At 39.6% G+C, this 21,589-nt stretch overlaps 1 long non-coding RNA gene across 1 annotated transcript in view; it reads right to left on the bottom strand.

The window, feature by feature from the left end:
- LOC140594552 (uncharacterized) overlaps positions 1-9,825 on the bottom strand; it is a 163,421-nt gene extending 153,596 nt beyond the window's left edge. Inside the window, exon 1 of the long non-coding RNA XR_011995426.1 lies at positions 9,721-9,825. This is a non-coding gene — a long non-coding RNA (uncharacterized lncRNA). The remainder of the gene's footprint in view (positions 1-9,720) is intronic.
- Positions 9,826-21,589: the final 11,764 nt, after the last annotated feature.

Raw genomic sequence — 21,589 nt, 5'->3', positions numbered from 1 at the left:
TAGTTGTTTTTTCTTTTTGGCATGAGCCATATGTGGCTATATGGATTTTCCTCTTATGACTACTTGCTCAGAAAACACAGATAAAAAAGCATTTTAACCTAATCAGAAAAGCAGAGCTTGTTTATTTCTGAAATATAAGATGCAGATTCTTTTTTCTAAATCTTCTGTACTAATCTGACTCTCAATTAAGCTGTGCCGAATTTAGAACACAAACTCATAGATAAAATGTATTTCTGTTTAACTATAATTACTTCTTAGGGTCAAAAAAAAAAAACCTGGATGATAGTTAAGTTCTTCTCTTATTTTTGTCCTCAGCTTCCTCTTCTTATTATATATATATTTCTTATCATAAAAACGTATTAATAAATACAAGTGACCACGGTGTAATTTAAAAGTAGGTCTAGAAAGAGAATTAAGCCATTTTATTCCCTAGTCTTTACCTTCAAACTGGCCCCACACATGCACTCCCACACATGTGCGTAGCCACAAACACGCAGCGCACACACTAGTATGACTAAGCATTTGCCTGGCCCCAACAGGATTCTCAGGACACAGACTTTCATTGATAAAACTACGAATGCCTTGGAAAAAAGACAAAAATCATTTAGTCACCCTAACACATAGACATATGACACACATACGAATTTTATCCTAATTTCGATTGCTTTAAACTGCTGCAACTACATAAATGCTTTATAGTTCTCTGTCCCCACTCCTATACAGTGTCATATTCAAGGTCCCAACCAGTTCAGTAAAGAAAGAAAAAGAAATAATAGGATACAGATTATAGAAAAAGAAATAAAACTGTCTCTCTTCATAGACTGTCTATATAGAAACTCCCAAGGAGTCTTTTAAGAAGTTACTAGCACTAATAAGTGAGTTTGGTAAGATTACAGGATGCAAGCTGAATTTATTGAAAATCAATTGTATTTTTATTGGCTAGCAATGAACAACTATAAATTAAAATTGAAAAAACAATAGTACTTGAAATAGCACCCAAAAACATAAAATATTTAGAAATAAATCTAACAAAATATGTGTAAGATTTATATATTAAAACAAAATGCAGGGCAGCCCAGGTGGCTCAGCGGTTTAGTGCTGCCTTCAGCCCAGGGCGTGATCCTGGAGACCCGGAATCGAGTCCCACGTAGGGCTCCCTGCATGGAGCCTGCTTCTCCCTCTGCCTGTGTCTCTGCCTCTCTCTCTGTGTGTGTCTCTCATGAATAAAATAAATAAATAAATAAATAAATAAATAAATAAATAAATAAATAAATAAAACAAAATGCAGATAAAAAAATCAAAGAAAAGCTAAATAAATGGAAATGTGTTAGAAAACTCTATATAGTTAGGATGATAATTCCACTCAAACTGATCTATAGATGCAATGCAGTAGAAAAACAAAGGAACAGGAATAACCAAAACAACGTGGAAAAGAAGAACAGTGTTGGGAGACTCACATCACTGGATTTGTACACTTACCATATAAAATTATAATAACAATGACAGTGTAGAAATAACAAAAGAATAGAAACAGATCAGTGGATCAAAGTAAGAGGCCAAAAGTAGACTCACACATTTGATTTTTAGCAAACATGAAAGTACCTTTTCAATAAATAATATAGAAAAAAAATGGACATTCGGGGTGCCTGGGTGGTTCAGTAGTTTAAATGTCTGACCCTTGATTTGGCTCAGGTCATAATCTCAGGGTTGTGAGATGGAGTCCTGCTTCTGGCTCTGTGCTGAGCATGGATCCTGCTTGGGCTTCTTTCTCTCCCTTTGCCTCTCCCCCCATTACCTTGCTCTCTCTAAAAAAAAAAAAAAAAGAAAGAAAGAAAGAAAGAAAGAAAGAAAGAAAGAAGAAAGAAAGAAAGAAAGAAAAAAAAAAGAAAAAAATGGACATTCATATACAAAACATAAACCAGAACACACACTATGCATAACATACAAAAGTTAACTCAAAATAAATCATAGAACTAAAAGTAAAGCCTAATTTTATGGGGCCCCTGGGTGGCTCAGTGGTTGAAAATCTGCCTTTGGCTCAGGGCATGATCCCGGGGTCGTGGGATCGAGTCCCGCAGCGGGCTCCCTACTGGGAGCCTGCTTCTCCCTCTGCCTGTGTCTCTGTTTCTCTCTCTGTGTCTATTTTATTTATTTATTCACAAGAGACACAGAGAAAGAAACAGAGACAGAGGCAGAGGGAGAAGCAGGCTCCATGCACGGAGACCGATGCGGGACTCGAACCTGGGAATCCAGGATCATGCCCTGAGCCAAAGGCAGGCACTCAACTGCTGAGCCACTCAGGTGTCCCATAAAATCCTTTTTTTTTAAAAAAGCCTGATACTATAAAAATTCTAAAACATAGGACAGAATCTTTGTGACCTTTTGTTAGGCAAAAATATCTTATATACATTAACAAGACATAATCCATTAAAAAAATCAATAAATTGGACCCCATCAAATTCAAAATTTCTGTTCTTCAAAAGACATCATTAAAGGAAAATGAGACGACAAACCATGCACTGAGATAAAATATAGGTGAAACACACAGCTGACACAGGGCTTTTTTTCCAGAATATACAAAGAACTTTCAAACTTTAACAATAACAAATAGACCATTCAATTTTTTAAAATAAGCAAAAATGTGAAGATACTTTGTTGAACAAGAAATACAAATGGCAAAAATATGAAAAGACACTCGATGTCAGCAAGAAAAAGTTAAAATCACAGTGAGATAACCATTATACAGTTATTAGAATGAAGAAGGAAGAGGAGAAAGGAGAGAAGAAGGGGAAGAAGGAAGGGAAGGGAAAGGAAGGGAAGGGAAGGGAAGGGAAGGGAAGGGAAGGGAAGGGAAGGGAAGGGAAGGGAAAGAGGGGAGGGGAGGGGAGGGAAGGAGGAAGGAAAAATAAAAATCCCACCCTGACAATACCAACTGCTAGAAGTGTTGGTACAAATGTAAACAGTTGGAATCCTCATGCTTTGCTGGTGGGAATGCAAATTTTTAAGAGTCACTTTGAAAACAATTTAGCAGTTTCTTACAAAGTTAAAAACACAATTGCTGTGCAATCCAGTAATCCCAGCCTTGGTATTTTTTCATAATAAATGAAAACTATGTTCACACAGAAACCTGAGCCTGATTGTTTATGGTAGATTTATTTATAATCATTCAAAAACCATAAACAATCCTAGAGTCCTTAAACCAATGACTAGATAAATAAACTGTGGCCCATCCATAAGTGGAATATTTCTCAGAAAAAAAAATTACCGATACATGCAACAATATGGATGAATCGTGAATGCATTATTCTAAGTGAAAGAAACGAGACTCAAAAGACAATTTAAAAAATAAAACAATAAATTGTCTATGATCCCATTCATATGACACATAGGAAAACTTATAGGGACACAAAACAGACCAGTGGTAACCAGGGGCTGGAGGTCAGGGGAAGAGTCGACCACAAAAGGACATGAGGGAATTTAGGCACGGTGATGAAGCCTTACCAAATTTTTTTAAAAAGATTTATCCATTTATTTTGAGAGAGAGAGAGAGACAGAATGCCCATAAGCAGGGGAGAGGCAGAGAGAAAGAAAGAGAGAGAACCCCAAGCAGCCTTCCCACTGAGTGGGCAGCCCAACGTAGGGCTTGATCACAGGGCCCTGAGATCATGACCTGAGCCAAAACCAAGAGTCAGATGCTTAACTGACTGAGCCCTCCAGGCGCCCCAAACCTTGTCACATTTTGATTAACACAGTGGTTACATACTATATGCACTAGTAGAACTGTACCCTAAAAACAAAAGATGAATCTTACCTTCAAAAAACGTATCAAGTTTTCAAGTTATGAAGGTTCTTTAGGTCGGGTTTATCTTTTTAAATATTGTTTGTCTGTTTTTAAATTCATGCCAAACATATAAAAGGAAAACCAATGTAATTAGTTGGAACTTCTCTAAAATAGAAAAAGAATGAAATCAACATATTTCTTTTTTTTTTTAATTTACAACTTATTTTTCTGATAGAAGAACATGCTAATGAAGAAAATGTTGAAACTGTGAAATAGGATAAAAGAGAAAAGAGAACTTCTACAATTTGACCCCCCAGAGTCAACCACGATTAATATTTTACTTTACTTACTTTTGATTTTTACTCCAAAATTTAAATACAATTATTCCTAGTTTGGTGGTTCTGAGATTAAGCTCTGCAGTCAGGCAGCCTGAGATTATCTCAGAAAACTGAGACTCAGTTTGTAAAATGGAGATAATGACATCTAGGTCAGGAATTATGGAGATTATATTAGTATAAAATATTCAGCACAGTTTGTGACACATAGAATACTCACTACAAACATGGAACATAGAGGCATCTGGATGGCTCAGCTAGTTGGGCTGACTCTTGGTTTCATCTCAGGTCATAATCTCAGGGTCATGAGATCAAGCCACCCCCCAATTGGGCTTCATGCTCAGTGGGGAGTCTGTTTGAGATTCTCTCTGATTTTCTCTCCTTCTGCTTCGCCCCCTCCTCCCACCCCACTCATGCGCACTCTAAATAAACAAACAAACAAACAAAAGAAATCTAAAAAAAAAAAACCACAACACACAAATATGGAGCACTGAAATTTTGCATTTCAGTAAAAATTTTCATAAACAGAATTTCATATAAGATTCCAGGATATGAAGTACTATATAATATACCATTCTCCTATTTATGGATGTTTAGGTTGTTTCCAACTGCTGTTTATCATAAATTACATGAAAAATATATTTTGGGGGCATCTGGGTGGCTCAGTGGTTGAGTGTCTGCCTTCGGTTCAGGTCATGATCCCAGGGTTCTGGGATTAAGTTCTGAATCAGGCTCCTTGTGAGGAGCCTGCTGCTTCTTCCTCTGCCTATGTCTCTGCCTCTTTCTCTGTGTTTCTCATGAATAAATAAATAAAATCTTTAAAAATATTTTTTTTTGCTTGAAACTTTTCCTGCATTTTTATTATTTCCTTTGGATTGATTCTTGTGTTAAGGCATTTAAACATTTAAATTTTTTTTTTTTTTTTTTTTTTTTAGTTTTACTTGTTTAAGTAATCTCTACACCCCGATGCAGGGCTCAAACTCACAATCCTAATATCAAGAGTCACATACTCTTCTGCCTGAACCAGTCAGGTACCCCAGGGCATAAAAACATTTTTAAGGCTCTTGGTAATTCTCATGTTATCTTCCCAGAAGACTGCACCCATTTACACTCCTACCATCAGCAGATGAGAGTTTCAGTATCATTACGTCCTTCACAATATTAATTCTTTATTTTTATGCATGTTATACAAAATGCAATTAATATGGAGATATTTATCACCCTGCCAAGATGGTGATTAGTAAATGAGTTACTGTCTCTCTTTAGAAATGCATAAACATGCTGAGTTAAATATAACAACTAAAAAAATACACAGAGCCAAGTTTCAGAGAAAGAAAAAGAAAATCCAAAAGGAAATCCAAGAAACAAAAGAAAAACTCAAAACCTGACTGGTAAAGTTCAGTAAACAAAAATCAGCCTTAGGGCCAAGAGATGGGAATTTAACATCCGTATTGGGACAAGGGACATGCCCAGTTGTAGAGGTATCAGCATTAACTTTGGACCCTCAGAAAGGCAGTCTTTTTCATAAAAAGAGAATTAGAAAATCCTGAGCAACAACCCTCAGATAGATCAAAGAACTTTACTATTGGCCCAAGAAATAGGAAAGGAAAAAGACAGATGAGGGGTAGTTTCTGTAAGAAATCTAGACTCCTAGTCCACACTACACACAGGTGTGCATTAGAATGACCAACTCATCCTCATTTGCTAATCCTTTCCTAGTTTTAACACTGAACATCCTGTGTCTCAGACAATCCTTCTCCCCTGGCTGGGGCCTTCCAGGCCAACCTGGAAGTATGACCAATCAGCAGCCAGATTATACAACCTACATTTTACAGGAATCCCAAACCACATGTGTAAAAACTGGCCTGATTCTTGGGAATTTCTGTGGATTCAAGTGGACTCAATTGTACAATCACTCTATAGACAGACTTCCACAAAGCAGGGTACTGGGGACTCCTTCAGAGTGAGTTGTCAGATAAAATACAGTTTGTCCACTTAAAGTTGAATTTAAGTTAAACAATTTTTAAGGTGCAATCTGGGGGCATATTTACACTGAAAATATAGTCATTATTTTTCTGAAATTCAAATTTAACCGGGTATATTTTGATTTGCTAAATTCAGCAACCCTGCAGCCCCAGAGATAAACAAGAGCAATTAGCATAATGACCATGTGTCCTGGAGTTAAACTCACTGGCAAAAAATTGTTTAAATTATAGAAGGAAATGAGCCACTGGGATAGATAGTAGATGCAGCAAATGGAATAATTTGTACTCCCAGAGCCAGAAATTATAAAGTAAACTCAGGCACTACAAAATAAATGTCTTAAATTATTAAAGAGATTGGGACACCTGTGTGGCTCAGTCGGTTAAGCATCAGACTCTTGGTTTCGGCTCAGGTCACAATCTCAGGGTCCTGGGATCCATCCCCACATCTGGTTCTGTGCTCAGTGGGGAGCCCGCTTGAGATTCTCTCCCTCTCCCCCTCTCCCCACCCCTCTTCTCCCCCCTCAAATAAACAATTCTTTTAAAAAGCCAAGAAATAAATGATTAAAGAGATTGAAGAAGGAACGGAAATTATAATGAAAAGACAGAACACTGACAAAAGGAACAGATGGATCTGTAAAGGAACCAAACAGAACTTGTAGAAATGAAAAATGTGGCCATTGCAACTAAAGACTCAAGATCTAGGTTGAATAACAAATTAGACAGCAGCTGAGAGAGTTACACGACTGTGGGCTAGTTAAGTGACTGTGTGCCTCCTGTTCTCGTTTGCAAAACAGGGATAATAAGAGAACTTATTCCATATAGGTCATATATAAAAATAAATATAATACAGGCCAAACACTCAGAATAGTGCCTGAGCTGTCGGAACTTCTCAGCCAATCTATCAATCAACAACTATTATTTAGTCATGAATTAAGTCTCTAGAACATCCTCACATAGCGGGATCTCCTAGAGGTTCACAGGGAGCATCACCATAGTAAAGACCCTAAGAAGTTCTGCTGCTTAGCCTTGTTGTTTGGACGACAAAAAGATGACAAAATGAAGATTCACCGAGGCTCTGCCACTTGGCCAGGTCTTTTAGCTGCTACATGGTGGATTTGGTCTATAAAATCAGGGTGGTCTGGCTCCATAGGCCATGGTTTCAATGATTGCACCATACTGTAAAGTTGAAAAGAAGTTTATAAATAATCCTTCTCTTGTAAGACGGCTTCTTTCTGAAAGCACAGAAACTGAAAGGTGAAGTTGCCCTGGGGTCCCTTCAAACTCACCTGCGTGTCCCCCTCGAAAACCCCTATCCAGCCTCTGAATCCCAGAACGGAAGCTAAGGGTCCTTTGAGTATGTCCTCTCTTCCTGAGGTTCAGGCAGGGGATAGTGGGAGTGGGAGAGCAACTGGCTTCCAGGACCCCACTTCCAAGGGCTCCCACTGAGCCCCCCTCAGTCACATCGTTGCTTTCCTTCCACAGCACCTAACTCACACAGCAGTGCTAATACCTCTACATGGCCCCCCCAGCCAAATGGATGTCGGACCTCCCTCAGAAAACAGCATTTTTTTTAAAGATTTTATTTATTTATTCATGAGAGACACAGGCAGAGGGAAAACCAGGCTCTTTGCAAGGAGCGTGATGCAGGACTCGATCCCAGGACCCTGGGATCACGACCTGAGCCAATAGCAGACATTCAACCACTGAGCCACCCAGGTGTCCCAGAAAATAGCATTTGAAAGCAAAGGAACAAGATACTGATCCACTAATATTGTTGGTATTTTTCACCTTAACTTTTTTTTTTTTTTTTTTTTACTAATTAGGTCCTTAACTGTTGTGTGGTGACTGCAGGGGTCATGGTCGTTTTCTTGCACAAACATTCAGGTACCCTCTTTGCGGGAGATGAAGGTGGACTTTTCCCCATGTCATTTGATTCAAAGCAGGGATCTGCATTTCATGAGAACCCATAGGGCTTGGGCAATGCTATCCACTGATTTCCAATAAAGGCTAAATCTACCCCAGTTGCAAGTTAAGTTGGAATTTACATGCTGGGTGTATTGCTTTTGTTTTCCTAAAGCTGTACTTTAAATAAGACTCTTAACTCTGGGAAACGAACTAGGGGTGGTAGAAAGGGAGGTGGGCAGGGGGTGGGGGTGACTGGGTGACGGGCACTGAGGAGGGTACTTGATGGGATGAGCACTGGGGGTTATTCTATATGTTGGCTAATTGAACACCAATAAAAAATAAATATATTTTTTTAAAAAAGACTATGTTAAAACCATTTAGATTATACTCCGAAGTCCCAAGGTAATCATACTGATGAGTACGGCTCATCGGTATGAACTGGAAGTTTAGAAATGCTAACTAATGATTGTCAAAGATTTCTGACAACGTAGAAACTCAAGGTAGAAAAGAGAATCGTCAGTATCTGTAACAAGTGGCTGCTTTCTTCATTAGCATTTCCTTCCTCTCAATTCAACAAATTTTAATGAATATGAATAGTAATTCTTAGAGATATTTCCAAACCTCAACACAAATTGCTTAAGCACTTTTTAAGTGTGAGCCTGTAAACTTGGCATTGGAGATTCTAATATTAATAAGACAGGCTTAGCCTTCAAGGAACATACTATAGATAAAGAAAAAAAAAAAAAAAACAAGTAGTTAGAAGCCATCAACCGGCCTCACCAATGGAGACACAGCAACATACACAGATCTTAAAATACACGTTAGGGAGCTAATTAAAAAAGAATGTGGTGTATGATACCATGGTATTTATATAAATTTTAAGAGCATCTATACACAAGTACGATGATGGGGCACCTGGGTGGGTCAGCTGGTTAAGCAGTTGACTCCTGGTTTCAGCTCAGGTCATGATCTCAGGGTTGGGAGACGGAGACCTGTTTTGGGCTCCATGCTAAGCGTCCGTCTGCTTAAGATTCTCTCTCTCCTGGGGCGCCTGGGTGGTGCAGTCAGTTGAGCATCTGACTCTTGGTTTTGGCTCAGGTTGTGATATGAGATCAAGCCCTGCTTTGGGCTCCGGGATCCGTGCTCAGCATGGAGCCCACTTGAGTTTTCCTCTCCCTCTCCCTTTGCCCCTCCACCCCCTATAAAATAAATAATAAATAAATAAATAAATAAATAAATAAATAAATCTTTAAAATAAAAAGATTCTTTCTCTCTCTCTCCCTCTATACCTCCCCATCACTCTCTCTCTCTCTAAAAAAAAAAATACAATGAACATTTTGCAAGAGCACAGACAAATAAAAGGATATACAAAATGAATGTTTGGATGGATTCTTGTGGAAGGGGAGGAAAAGGAGAGTGGAGGAAGGAAGGAAAGAAAGGAGAGAGGGAGAGAGAGGTGAGAGGCTCAAGGAGTAAAGGAAGAAAGAAAGAAGAGGTTTAACATCCACGCAGCGGGACGGCCATCTGGCACAGTCAGTATCCCTTAGACGACACATCTGTGACCTACCCTTTGCCTTCTCTGTCCTGAGTCCCCAATTCTGAGGGATTTTCTTCATCAGAAAACTGTTAAAGAAATAAATTCATAACTTGTGCCTCTATTGATTTTCAGAAAACAAGGTGAGCTCGCAGGGGCGCAGAGGGCAGGTGTACTCACCAACCTTGTGTAGACCCCAGCTGCACCACAGGAGACAGTCATCACAGCAGGGCAAGGAGAGCCAGCAGCCTCCTTCCTCCTTCCCCCCAACTTGGGCAAATGCTCATCACCCAAGTCCATTTATCTTCACTCAGGTTGCAATTTGCACTTCTTCTTTTTTTTTTTTTTTTTTTTTTTTTTTTTAATTTGCACTTCTTCTTAGAGAGATCAAGACTTAACTCCTCTAGAGTTTGGACTCTTCTTCCTCAAAGCTTTAAGCTTGAGAGAGACCAGAGGAGAGTCTTTCTGAGCCAGCCTCTCTCCTCTTTCCCTGAGATTGAACACAATCGTCAACCAACGTTTATCAACTGCTCTCCTCTCCCAACAAAGTCAAGTTCTCCTGGAGAGTCCCCAGAGTATCTTGCCAGATAAAAGACAGGATGCCTGGTTCCATTTGAGTTTCAGGTAAACAACGAGTGATTTTTTTTAGCATGGGTATGTCCGAAAGATTGCAGGGGACATACTCAGACTAAAAAAAAAAATCACTCGTTGCTTATCTGACGTTCAAATTGGACTGGGTCCTCTGTATTTTTAGTTGCTAAATTTGGCAATCCTACCCTAACGCAAGGGATCAATGTCTAGAATCTAAGCTCGGTCTGTCTGTCGAGAGTTGGTGGAGCATACTGTGGAGGACCGCAGGACAGGGCTAAATTCAGGAGGTAAAACATTTCACATTCTTTTGTTTTGTTTTTCTTTTTATCGGGTATGCCATTCCAAATGGAATTAGCAGTTTAGTCCTATAAATGGACTAGAATTTCTCCTCGTGACACCCACCTGGTAAGAGCAGCAGTATCAAATAGGAGAGATACGAGGGCTAGGAGTCCAGAAAATCTAATTTTAGTCCTAGCCCTCTACTTCCAACTAGATGTGTAGAATGAGGCCACCTTTGTCCCGTTATGTCCTCGGGACCTCTCCTGAGGCCCTCAGTCTCCACATCCGCAAAATGGGAAGGGGAAAGGAAGGGTTACATAATTTCTAACCATCCCTCCTAATGCAGCCTTCAGTGCCTCTACGGTATTCATCATATTTACTTAATTTAGTAAAGACAGCTTTGTTGCTCTTAACCCATACAGGAATAATAAAACATAACACAAATGAGGAGTTCTTCCCTTTCCCATATTCCAGTAAAAATTGCTCTTTGAGGTATTGTGGTTGTTACAAAAACTGAAACCAGAAGTTCAGGCTCAGTGAGGAGGCCAAAGATTGCAAATGCCCTATTACCAAAATAGAACCAAAGCAGAAGCTTTGCTCTAAACAGCACTCACTGTCTTTTGGCAGACAGGGAAGGATTTGGTCAGAGCAGACCTTAATATGGCTCAACTGGGCTGCTAGAGGCAGGAAAAGACCCTTACGTCTCCCCAGCAAACCATTTCTCCATAAAATGGGACTAACAATCCCTCCTACTTCCCTTGTGAAATTGTCTTGAAGGTTAAATGAAATAACGTCCATAAAAATGTTTTTTAAAAATGTACAGTTTTACACCAAACACAACTACTTGTTTTTTTGGCTCAACCTGATTTGGGCTCAACCTGATATAAACAGTGAATGTTCGTTGGCCATCCCTCATCTATCCTTCTTTCTTTTGTCAACCTGGTTTTGCTGGGGAGAATCGGCTCCTCTCCTATCCTTATACGATGTGATTTGGAAAGTGCTGAATTGATACACATTTTCAGGAAAGGGAGGGTAACATAGGCCTTAGCCAATCAGTGCATTACATTACTCTGGACACAGGAATTGGTTCAAGGATAAAAATGTCACCAAATACAAGCCGGTGAAAATGAGGCCCGGAACTTTTTCTTCAAACTGTTTGTAGAAAAGGATTCATTTTCTCAAGATTTGGATCCCTGGGTGGCGCAGTGGTTTAACGCCTGCCTCTGGCCCAGGGCTCGATCCTGGAGACCTGGGATCGAATCCCACGTCGGGCTCCCGGTGCATGGAGCCTGCTTCTCCCTCTGCCTGTGTCTCTGCCTCTCTCTCTCTCTCTGTGACTATCATAAATAAATAAAAAAAATCATTTTCTCAAGATTCAAAATTTTAGAGATAGGAGCTGAGAGATCTTGGCAGCCACTTTGTCACTATGAGGAAGAGCTTGGGAATGAAATCAACACAGAGGAAAGAAGAGAGGAGAAACAAGGAGAGGCTGGTTTCTAATATCCTTGAGTCCCTATATCTAGTCTTGTCTAAGGCCACATTTACCCTTAGTCTTCTCCATTGTGTGAGTAAATAAATCCTTTCGGGGGGGATGCCTGGGTGGCTCAGCAGTTAAGCGCCTGCCTTCGGCCCAGGGTGTAATCCTGGAGACCCGGTGTCAAGTCCCATATCAGGTTCCCTGCACGGAGTCTACTTCTCTCTCTGCCTGTGTCTCTGCCTCTCTCTGTGTGTCTCTCATGAAAAAATAAATAAAATCTTAAAAAAATAATAATCATATTTTTGCTTTGGCCAATTTAATGAAATTTTTCTATCATTTGCAACGAAAAAGTCCTAATGGATATAAAGCCTTTGCTTGTTGTGTCCCACACAGATCCAAATTCTATCTCAAATGCCTTGCACGGCAAGCAAATACTTAGAAAGGAGGCTAACTACAAGTTTGACTTTGAAGCCCATGTATTTCCAGAGTATATATCTTGATTAACAAGGTCTGAAAGAGTAAAATTTAGTTATGTTTAAAAAAAGAAAAAAGCAAACAGACTGATAAACTATGTTTGTCCTCGTATTAGTCAAAATTATTCTGTGTATCCCTTGAACTATTTACTATAACATCTTTTAGGAAAAAATTATCATCAGGAATATTTAAAGTGAGAAATGGTTTATCATTTACAACAATAGTGATTTGAAAAATTTGACTCTCAAAAAATTTCTTCTGTGATTTGATTTTTCTTTTTTCTTTCTTTTTTTTTTTTTTTTTTTGAAGCCGTAAAAACAAGTTATAATTTGGCCAACTATTGCTCTATGGCTGGAGGCATTAAAAAAATGTCTGAATTTAACCAGCTTCTGAACACTACCACTCCCAGACTACTTTATTATGGCCTAAGCATTCTAAATTTAAACACTCTTCCTGCATCCCAATCTTAATTTTCACTCCCTTCAAGACCAATGGGAGGTCAAGAAGCAAGATGTCCAAGAGAATGGACAGGCTGTCACATTCACCTGAGATCCATTCCTCAGCCAGCTACTGTGACTTGCCCCAGAACTTAGTCATATAGAAAAGACACATTAGAGAGCTGGACCCTTTCCAACACAGATTTGCAAACATAAGCAAGGACTTTCCTCTGAGGTCACATCATTTCAGCTGAAACCATTTCAACCCTGTGTACACCCTGGTAAATACCATAGACATGCTCTATGGATCCCCCCAGGATCTTGTTTCTTTTGCCCCACATCACACCAATGCATCAACTATGCTGAGAAAGAAATCAGGAATGCATTACACTCATGAGTTTGTTTCTACATTAAGCCACATCTAGCGCTCAGAAAGCACACCCGGGCTCTGAAATCTCTGTATTAAGTACAAAAGCCTCCCACCATGCAGAAGCCTCCTGTCTCAGCTGCTTTTACGGGCATCATGAAATACAATGAGGATAATCCACCACTGGATTATGTAAGACAGTCTTGCTTTCATTTTTTATTGACATGATTGAATAGTTGGCCATATAGTTCTACCACTGGTTCCGTCGCAATTTTTATTCCTGGTTAGTCTATAAGCATCAGAATGTCAGTTAAAACAAAACATAATGGACCCACCTGGGTGGCTCAGTGGGTTAACCATCTGACTCTTGATTTCAGCTCAGGTCATGACCTTAGGGTCAAGCCCCACGATGAGCTCCCCGCTCAGCAGGGAGTCTGCTTGAGCTTCTCTCCCTCTGCTCTTCTCTTTTCTCTCTCTCTCTCTCTCTCTCTCTCTCTCTCCCTCTCTCAAATAAAAATAAATAGATCTTTAAAAATAAACAAATAGATAAATAAAACAAAACTCAATGTAATAGCTTCTTCAAACTCAGGAAACATGCAAAATAAATATCACCCATTCATTGTAGTAATGAGGTCAATGAAAGGTTGCCAGCTTGGTTGGAATCCCAACTCTATCACTTTTAACAGTACTTTATCCTCTTAAGTCTCCATTTCCTTAACTACAGTATACACTTACAAAATATTTATTATTGAGCACCTACTGTTTGTTTGACCTCTTGAGAATCCATCAGTGAATAAGACAAAAATTTCTACCCTCCCTGAGTTCACAGTATAGGGAGACTATATTAAAATAAGTTAGTAAAGCACAAACTTTGATATCACTCTAGCAGTGATAACATTTGGGGCATTTTCACATTATGGTAACTACAGAAAAGGTTTTTTTCTTTTTACATAAAGTGCATGATGAAATAAAACTTTGAGGGGAAAAAGCTAATTGGAAAATTGGCATTTTGCAACCACCGAGGTAATAATTGTTCATGCAATATATGCTAATACTAGTGGGTGACAATCTGAAGAGAAACAGGATATTTCTATAGTATCCAGTACTTTCCCCACAAGATGCTTATTAACTTAAAATAATTAGTTGGAAACTGCTGAACCAAAACCCACTTTTGGGAAAGAGAATGTATCGTAGGCCTTAGCGGATAAGTGCATTGCAGTACCCTGGCCACAGGATTTTTACACTGAAGAAGGCTAACAGAACCCTTTTCCATTAACCAAAGGATGAAAGACAACATTTCTAGTAACTGTAAGAGTAGATATTGTATGCCTCCTAATATGAGGCACTTCTTGAGAAGGGCACAAAAATATCTTCTGTGGTACTGCTATCAAAAATGTGTAACCTGAATCTCATAATGAATAAATATTAGGGAAACCCAAATTGAGGGGCATTCTACAAAACAACTGACTCGTACTCTTCAGAAATGTCAAGGCCATACTTAAAAATAAATGCTGTAGAACTGTTTCAGATTCAAAGAGACTAAAGGGACATGACAACCAAGTTGAGTTTATGATTCAAGATTGGATCCTAGACCAGAAAAATACATGCTTTTGCTCTAATGGATATTAGTTGGACAATTGGTGAAATTACAAGGTTTGTAGGCCAGATAATAATACTGTATCAGTTAATTTTCTAATTGTGACCATTATCCTGTGGTTACATAAAAGAATGCCCTTGAATTTAGGAAATATCCATTGAAGCATATAGCAATAAAGGAGCACTGCTCTAATTTATCTCAAATGGCTTGGAAAAAATACTATATATATACATATATACATACATACATATATATAGTATTACATATATAGTTATATATATATTTGTATCTCTATATTATACATACAGGTATAAGATATAAAAGGAGAATGAAATGATAAAGCAAATATCTAAAAATACCATCATTTGGGGAATACAAGTGAAAGGTATGGGAATTCTTTGTACTATATTTTCAACTTTAGTTTTGATCTGATGTGGCAACGACCAACCTAATCAATTAATTAAAATCAGCACTACTGGGCAGCCCTGATGGCCCAGCGGTTTGGCACCGCCTTCGGCCCAGGGCGTTATCCTGGAGACCCAGATCGAGTCCCATGTCAGGCTCCCTGCATGGAGCCTGCTTTCCCCTCTGCCTGTGTCTCTGCCTCTCTCTCTCTCTCTCTCTCTCTCTCTCTCTCTGTGTGTGTCTTGAATAAATAAATAAAATCTTTAAAAAAAATAAAAATAAAATCAGCACTACTGATAGTAGGACAAGCTGGTATTTTGTGCCTCCTGATATGATGCAATATAAAATATACAACATTACCTATGATATTCTTGCCAAAAATGTTTGCCCTGGATCTAATTAAGCCTTTAGATATCATTTCCAATTTAACAGGAAATAAAAGGGATAGAGAAATGAGTTTAATGACATCAAGTGAAAATAATCAGAGTAGGGGCACCTGGTGGCTCAGTGGTTGAGCATCTGCCTTTGGCTCAGGGCATGATCCCAGGGTCCTAAGATCAAGTTCCACACAGGGGCCCCTGCAGGGAGCCTGCTTCTCCCTCTTCCTATGTCTCTGCCTCTCTCTCTCTGTGTCTCTCATGAAAAAGTAAATAAAATCTTAAAAAAAGAAAACAGAGAAATTCAGAATGCAGTACATTCTAGAAGACAGCTAGCCTGGGCTCACCACAATATTAAAAAAAAAAAGTGTGGGAGTTGGGGTGTGGAGTGTGATTATTCCAGATTAATAGGGTCTAAGAGAAATAACAACCGCAAGCACTGGAGGATCCTAGATTGGGTTCTGTTTCCAAAAACAGTTTCCAAAGCTAAAAAAAAAAAAAAATGTTCTTGATACAACTGGAAAAATTTAAATCTGAACTGGATATCAGATGATATTATGAAATTATTGCTAATTTTCTTACGACCCATAATAGCATTACGAGTATGTAGGAAATTGTCTGTATCTTTCAATGTCTGTTTTGAAGTATTTAGAGATGAAAAGTGTCATGATGTACTTTCAAATGGTATAGAAAATTTTGTGGAGCGAGGAAGAGAGTAAACAGAATAATACATTAGCAATTGTTGAATCTAAGAATGTTATATTATTGTTTCAGCTTCTTATACAACATTTTTCTTTCTTTTTTTATATAACACTTTTCATTAAAATGTCAAGGAAAAATAATGTAGTAACACTTTTACCTTCATAACATATCCTTATTAGTTTTCTTTTAAGGGATTAAAGATCTAAAAATGAACAAAGGCATGAAAAGACAAAAGTACACCATGGTTTACTAAGTCTGGTCCTAAACTCTCTAAACTTAAAATGCTAATAACATTTATTTCAGGATTGTGGTTGTAGCAGAGATGAAGGAGGGTTGATCAACTACAGGAATCCCCTCAGTGGCCAGCAGGGTGGGGAATGGGGTGTAACTGCAGCTGCCCCCAAAGTCCACTCCCTCCAAACCTGGGGAGGACTGTGAGATTTTCCAATCTGAGGCTGTCTCCACATCGGAGGTGCTTAACTGACATAAAAGATGAAAAATTTCTGGTTCCTTTCTGGCTGGTGGAGTTGTTCTATTCCTAGACATGAACCAGACAAGCCATTCCCCAAAGTCACCCATCTATGTTGAAGATTAATACCCTTAACCTCCAATGCGATTGAGTATTTGTGTGTTTTCCTGTATTTTCATGAGGTTTTTATGGTACTGAGTGTGCGGTTTTATTACCAGAAAACAAGGAAAAAACACAAGTGCACTCCCTGTTGTCTGGACATGACCTCAGGAGGGTATTCGTGGCATCCAATCTCCGACAGCCTTTGAGAGAAGGGATGTGATTGGTCGCTGATGATGACATGCATCTTTTTTTTATGTACTGATTGGTGGGATGAAGTGCTAGGAGCAAAGTCTACACTTGATGCAATTACCAACAATTAATATAACTTGGTAACTAAGATTTGAACCACGCTGTTGTTGGTGTGGCATAAATATACCTGTGCTGCCATTCTAGCCTCTTTTTTTATGTTCCTTGAACAACCAAGGGGAAAAAAATGTTACATCAAGATCTTTTGGATCTTGGCTGTTCCCTCTGCCTGGAACACTTCTCCCCCAGATACTCACTTTTTTTTTTTTTAAGATTTTATTTATTTTTTCATGAGAGATGCAGAGAGAGAGGCAGAGACATAGGCAGAGGGAGAAGCAGGGATGAGGGACTCGATCCCAGAACCCCGGGATCATGCCCTGAGCCAAAGGCAGATGCTCAACAACTGAGCCACCTGGGTGTCCCCAAATACTATTATTTACTCTTTCATAGCCTTTAGGTCCATGATCAAACACCACCTTCCTAACAGTCACCCCTGGTCACTTCACCTGCTTCTATCTGGCACTCCTTATCCCCTTAGACTGATTTACTTCCCTCCATGGAATTTTTCACCCTCTGATACATTAACTTGATCTTAAAATCTGTTCCAACTAAGCAGAATTCACACTCTGATGAGGGTAGAGGCTTTGCCTTGTTCCCACTGCCTGAAACACAGTGAACATGATAGGTACTCACTTTTCTTTTTTTTTTTTAATGAGTGAATGATCAATCACCTAGGACAGCTGGAGAGCGGCATACACTGCAACCACCTGAATCAGTGTTGCTGAGGACTAGGAGAGCCCAGCTGGGGAATAAAGCCCAAACCATTCACACAACTGACTAATCCATGAGTTTTTGTTTTGTGCTTTGAAGGATAGATGTGAAGTTTCAATATAGTCATAGTCCCAGAGAGGCAGGAAAAGCTCACGAATAAAAGCTCTAACAGTGTACTAGCAGTGCACAAAGATTAGTACGTCATCTATCTGTGTATCTGCGAAAATCTCTTTCCATATTTGCTAGCTATTTAAAAAGAGCAAAGAGGTTTTAAAGAAAGGAAGTAGCCATTCATATTTCTGTAACAATCTGAATGTTTCCATACTTAAAGTAGGGCCTCTCTGTATATCAAATGCTTGAGAAGGATTTCTTCTAAGTTCAGTTTTACAGTTTTCATGTTCATGGCTAAGGCTCAGCTCAGGGTAGCTTTCACAGAATCATCTCAGTCAATAAGCACACAAGCATCTAGTGATAACAGGGGAAAAAATTCCTATTAATTTTCAAATGCTTACAATGACAGGTGACAGGCAGGTTGTGATGACTGCATGCATTGTATAATTTCCAAAGAGAAACTTAATTTTTAAGAACTAATATAAGTTTCCACAGCAGGTCGGTATATGTCATCTATTTTGATCATAATTCAGTACATGAACATATTTTTTTATGATTCTATGTAATTCTGAGTTGGTCGAAGGAACCAGCTTGGCTGAATCTGTTCATGATTAATTAAACTTTTATCAGCCATGGGATAATATTTATTCCTTTCTCAAGAGCAACAGAAGAACAACTTAATGAAATTACTCTTTGTATTTCAAGTGACCTACATGAACAAGACATCTTTAATATTCCATTATTAAATGTGGAATTATATAAATATTAATCCCGGTAGAACTTGTGGTTCAGGGGCCTCCTGAATTTGCTTTGCATCCCTGATGCTAGGATCACCAACATGCCTCTGCTTCCTCTAAAATAAAACAAGATAAAACCAGGTTCTTTCCTGCTATATCCCAGTGATTGAGTATGCAAATTCTTGGACTTCACCAATTCCACTATTCATGAAAGGGAAGGAGTAGAGTTATCCAGTAACATCTCTGTCGAAACACCACCAAGAGCACTCAGAAAATACCTTCTGTTAAAAGATATCACTAAGTCCTCATAAAAATGTAAGATGGGGGTGCCAAGCCAAACATCATTTTATGACCAGTTGCTCTATTTGGCTTCATTACGATGTTAGTTTTTAAAGCTAATGGATTTGGGGCAGCCCGTGTGGCTCAGCTGTTTAGCGTCACCTTTAGCGCCAGGGCATGATCCTGGAGACCTGGGATCGAGTCCCACGTCAGGCTCCCTGCATGGAGCCTGCTTCTCCCTCTGCCTGTGTCTCTGCCTCTCTCTCTCTCTGTGTGGGTCTCTCGCGAAAAAAATAAGTAAAATCTTAAAAATAAATAAATAAAGCTAATGGATTTGAAGAAATCTAGGCTTTAGATCTAAACCTGTCCCTTATCAATAATGTGACCTTAACAAATCCTTTAACTTCTGTGAGCCTTCCTTTCTTCACCTGTAAAATAGGATAGCACTTCACCTGCTTCAGAGTTTCCTCAAGAGGACCAACTAGATGGCTGTTAGATATGAAGAGCAGGAGGACTCTATACAAACACAATCCACAAAATGAGCCCACCTCACTATGTGAACAAGTATGAGAAGTTAATATGAACACAGTCCTTGCTCAGGAGGGTTCATAAAATCACGAGCAAAATTTGAAATTGCTGGTATGCTCATTAGTGAATCTTTGCACACAATGATTAGTTCCCAAAGATCAGATTTCCTGATCTTTGAAAATGGTTTCTGTTTCATTGGAGACCCAAAAATCCACCAGGCTCAGTTTGAACTCCAAAGAAAACACGGCATAAGCATTAACATGAAGAAATGTTTAATCCCATACAAAAGGTACATTATATGCCTGATACAACCAGCTGACCATGTCTGTTACCACTAGAAGCTGACTCTTCCAATGATTCAGAAGGTGTAGGGTGGTCATGAAGCCAAATTTCAACTGTCTTGCCCACTCAGTGTTGGCTGGTTCACTTGCTTCCCATGTGTGTGTTTCTCCCTTGAGAAAACCTCCTCATACTACAAAGGTATCTCTGTGGTTGTACAATACATATCACAGATGTGCAAGCAAACGGGAGAAAGCTGGATTTAGTTTTCATATCTGAAAAAGATCCAGACAAGTTTCATGGATCATTCTTTTAAGAGTAGTTAAATATTGCCAACTGTCAGAGCCCTGGTGAAGATGTGAGAGACTAATTATCCACTTCTAAGCCTTTGCTGTGGGTGCAACCCGTTGTCGACTGGAAGAATTAGAAAATTTACACAAGTTGCCCAAAAGCCTAAGCTCATAACTTGTCATCCCTGGACGAATGCTTGTCATCTTCGGCGAGGCAGCGTCTATATGCCCTTTCCATCTAGGAGCGGGGGGGGGGGGGGGGGGAGGGACTCATCACAGGATGAGTCCCTAGGAGAGGCAGGAATTTGCTTCCACCTCTTCCCATCTGCTGTCCCCAAATGCTGAGACAGCAGCTTGTGACCTAGGCTTGGCCTTGACAGTCAGAAGATGGAATATGCTTCTCTGGAAGTCTGGATCTCGGTGGGGGGTGGGGGGGTGATGTAAAGATGCAGCAACACTTGGAAAATTATCCACAAAGGAGGCAAGAGCACTGATAATCTAGAGGTACAGACCTGAAGTTTCAGGGCCAGGGGAGCCAGTAGTGGAGGCCTGAGGAGACTGTTCCCATAGCTGTTAGTCATTGCTCGTCCTCCTGGACTCCTACGCATCCCCTGAGCTTGATTCTCTCGCCTCTCAATGGTCCTTCATCCAATATTTATGATAATCTGATCGCCTGCCAGACTCTCTACTAGGGAATTAGCTGGAGGTGTGCAAGGGGGCACTGCCCACATAAATATAAATAAGACATGTCTTTTGCCTTGGAGAAGGGCAGTGCAGTGAGTTTGGTGATGAACTAAAATTCAGTCCTGATCCCATTTCCTCCTGGATCCCCATCCTCTTTCCTTTATCCCAGCTCGCAGGTCCTGTGACCAGTAGCTTTCTCTCAAAACTTAACAGCTTTCTGCTCAGTTTCTCAGGCATTTCTCATCAGCCCCAGAAGATTGTGAGCACACTGGGCATATAATCCCTGTAGGTTTTATTTTAAAATCATCACTGTACTGGGGCCAGCATGTGAAATTTGGGCCATCCTTCTTGCAGAACCATTTACTGCCAATTGCCCTGAACATCCCCTGCATCATAATAATGATGCTTTGCTGCACTAGCCCACCTCGTGGAGAGAATATCAGATTCCAAACAATTCAATTATGTGAGCATCATAAATGTCTTTGTGTCAGGTTCTCACTTTAGCACAGCTGATGGAGAGCCTCCACAATCTGATGATCTTCCACCCCCACCAACACGTCATATTGGCACCTGCTCCATGTGGGCCCTGAGCTAGGAAATGGGGATTCAAAGATGCATCAGAGTTCCCCGCTCAGGGATTCGACAAACACATGGAAATCAAGACACTAAACACGTCCCCTGTTCCCAATAACAGATGCAGAACGGCAATGGGGATTTTTTCCAACTGTCAATACAGACAGAACAGGAAAGCTAAACACGAGAAAGAAAAGTCATAGATACTGAAGAGGTAGAAAGAAACCAAAAACCTCTTGAATCAAGCAGTTGCTGTGAATGAAGGAAGGTCAGG

This window comes from Vulpes vulpes, chromosome 12 (assembly GCF_048418805.1).
Source record: "Vulpes vulpes isolate BD-2025 chromosome 12, VulVul3, whole genome shotgun sequence".
NCBI classification, from domain to species: Eukaryota; Metazoa; Chordata; class Mammalia; order Carnivora; family Canidae; genus Vulpes; species Vulpes vulpes.
Note: the sequence above shows the minus strand (reverse complement) of the source record. Positions and strands in the feature narration are given on the sequence as shown.